The 3,026-nt window shown below is 45.5% G+C and overlaps 1 pseudogene; it reads left to right on the forward strand.

Annotated features, from left to right (window-relative positions):
* Positions 1 to 989: 989 nt before the first annotated feature.
* LOC104253671 (inositol 1,4,5-trisphosphate receptor-interacting protein-like 1) lies at positions 990 to 2,033 on the forward strand (annotated as a pseudogene).
* Positions 2,034 to 3,026: the final 993 nt, after the last annotated feature.

Here is a 3,026-nt window from a genome sequence, read left to right on the forward strand (position 1 = left end):
AGGCTGGGTACCTGGAAAACAACTGTTCTTACTATTAAAGACTGAGGCAAAGAAGGCATTAAGTACCTCAACCTTTTCCTCATCCTTTGTCACTATGTTTCCCCCTGCATCCAATAAAGGATGAAGATACTTCTTAGCCCTCCTTTTGTTGCTAATATATTTATAGAAACCTTTTTAGTTGTCTTTTATGGCAGTAGCCAAATTAAGTTCTAGCTGGGTTTTGGCCTTTCTAATTTTCTCCCTGCTTAACCTCACAACATCCTTGTAGTCCTCCTGAGTTGCCTGCCCTTTCTTCTAAAGGTCTTAAACTCTCTTTTTTTTTCCTGAGTTTGAGCCAAAGCTCTCTGTTCAGCCAGGCCGGTCTTCCCTGCCAGCTCATCTTTTGACACACAGGGACAGCCTGCTCCTGCACATTTAAGACTTCCTTCTTGAAGAATGTCCAGCCTTCCTGGAGTCCTTTGCTCTTCAGGACTGCCTCCCAAGGGATTCTCAACCAGGCCCCAAAATAGGAGTAAGAAAGGAAATGGAAGAAGAAAGAAAAGGGAGCAGAAAAAAGAGTAGGAAGAAAAGGGAAGAGAAAAAGGAGAAGAAATGTAAATGGAGAAGAAAGGAAGGAGAGAGGAGGGGAGATCTGTGATGGGGCTCTAGAGCTTGGGACAGCACAGGGGATGGGTCACAATGGGGCTGTCACCAGGGGCACCATCAGGCAGAGCTGCTGCAGCGTAGCCTGGGCCAGTGGTGAGTGCGAGTGCACATCTAGTGGGGAGGCTGAGCTGGACAAGGGCTGGGGCAGAAATGCCAGGTTGTGTGGGGGGGTCTCACCCTGGAGTGAGGCTCCAGCCGCTCAGGGGAGCATCTTGGACAGGGCACGGTGTCGCCCTCTCCTACCTGCCCCCAGGTCCCTGGATCTCCCGCCCCCACTCCCCCTGCCACCAGCTCTCTCCTGCCCAGCCCCACTGAGACCCCTTCTTTTCCATCTCCTTTAGGCCATGGCTGTCATTGTTTTCCTCACCCTAGATGTGCTGGGTATTGTCCAGAACCCACTGCAGTTGGGTGACGAGCTGGATGCAGCCACTCACAGGGTCATGCATCAGCACTCAGAGCAGCTGAGCTGGAAGGTTACTCAGTTGCTGCAGTATATAGAGTAGACCCAGGAGCAGAATGGGGTGGCTGGGGAAGTCCGACTCCTTGCTGCGTTCCACCAATGGTGGTTCTGGGCCTCTGCTCTTGGGGCAGGAGCCCTGGTTCTGCTTCTGTGGCTCTCCTGGAGGACCAGAAAAAGGAGCCGTAAGCCAGAAAGCAGCTGCAAGCACGGCAGGCCCGCAAGTCAAGAGGGGGAGGAGGAGGAGGAAGAGGTAGAAGAAGAAGATGACGACTCTGGTGACTCACGTGATCTGGGAAAATTTTTGGCCAATTGCATCCAGTGGCCAGTGCCATAAACGTCTCACACATGCAAGTTGGTGGAGGATCTGGTAGACGAGCTTCTTAGTGCCTGCCAAAGATTTTCTGGGGATAACTTCAAGCCATGGCTGCAGCCAGCCATTGGGATGGGCTGTGTCTATGAAGGCTGGAGTGCCTGGGAGGACAATGTCGTCTACCACCTGCTCATGCCCCTGCAGCACCCCCCTGGGCATGCCTTCCGCTTGGAGCCTGGCACCAGAGAGGAGATGCTGACCAATGACTCCTGGCCTTCATGTGTAGCTACAGTGCACATGCACGAGGAAGCAGCTGGTGGAGGACATACTATGCTTCCTCCACCACCACGAGGATCACCTGAAAAGTCAAGACCCCAGCCTCCTCAACACCCTTCGAACCAACTCTTGCTTAAACATAAAGAAAACTGCCTGCTGGTTCCAAACGTTGGTGAAAGACACACTGAATGTTATGCCTCACACTGCTGCCAGCTGACAGTGCTGCCTACTGCATGCTCCTGAAAGCTTAGGTTAATGAACACCTCCCAGAAAACCCTGTTCATTAAGATTATTTTTGGGGTGCAGCTAGATGACTCAGACTCCTTCCTGAACCCTGAGTAGGCAGAGGGCAGCTTTACCACCAGAACGGTGGGGCAGGAGAGCCATGATGTGGCTGAGATGCAGTTCTTCAGGCATGGCCAGCACAACATCTTCCACCCCAGAAGTGAGAACTTTCTATAACAAAAATGAATATAAGAATACCTGCAAAGCAAATCTCGTACACAGAAGTGGAAATTAAAAAAAAGAAAATAAATTTATCCTAATTTTTAAAAAAATAACTATCTTCAATTATTCAGTTTCTAAAAAGAAACTTACTCTGTACTTCCACTATAATGTATTAACTAAATCTAAAAATGAATTAAAGATTTTAAATCAATTTTCCTATTAATGTATACTTTGAGCAAGTCTGTATGACAGTTTTCTGTAAATATTCTAAGTCTCTGGGGGATTACTTTAGAATGAATTTACTATAATATAAATGTTGACACAATCTTAACTTTAGACATCAATATCTATGTGAGGCAAAGGTATCACTGAAGAAAAAGCTTTTAATCCATTTTAATCCATCCATTAAGTTTGGTTAATATTAGGTAGCAGAAGCTTTCTTAGTTAAGTTGCCTTTCTTAACACACTCACTTTAGTAATTTACACAACAACCATATTATCATATTTAAAGGTCAACTTCCTTTAAAAACACAATTTCACCCTTAAATTTACCAAACTTCAGAGATAACACTTATTTTAAATGGTTTTCTAAGACCTGTATGATTTTGTTGTTTTAGAGGAACACAAGTGTCTAATAGGCGGTAAATTGCAAAAAACCCTTAAAATATCCTGGATTTTCAATGGAATAGTCTAGAACCACACAAAAAATATTAAGCTATATGTCAGTCACAGTTGTGACTAGGCAACCACAGGATTCACGGAAGTTTCCACAGGGACAGGCACAGCATCTTGCTTATAAAGTATGCATTTCTACCTATTCACTTTTATTTGAAACATTAAAATGTATTCTGATGATGTCATATATGTCAAATCTGTATGCAAAAACAT

The sequence above is a fragment of the Gavia stellata genome, chromosome 1 (assembly GCF_030936135.1).
Source record: "Gavia stellata isolate bGavSte3 chromosome 1, bGavSte3.hap2, whole genome shotgun sequence".
Classification (NCBI taxonomy): domain Eukaryota; kingdom Metazoa; phylum Chordata; class Aves; order Gaviiformes; family Gaviidae; genus Gavia; species Gavia stellata.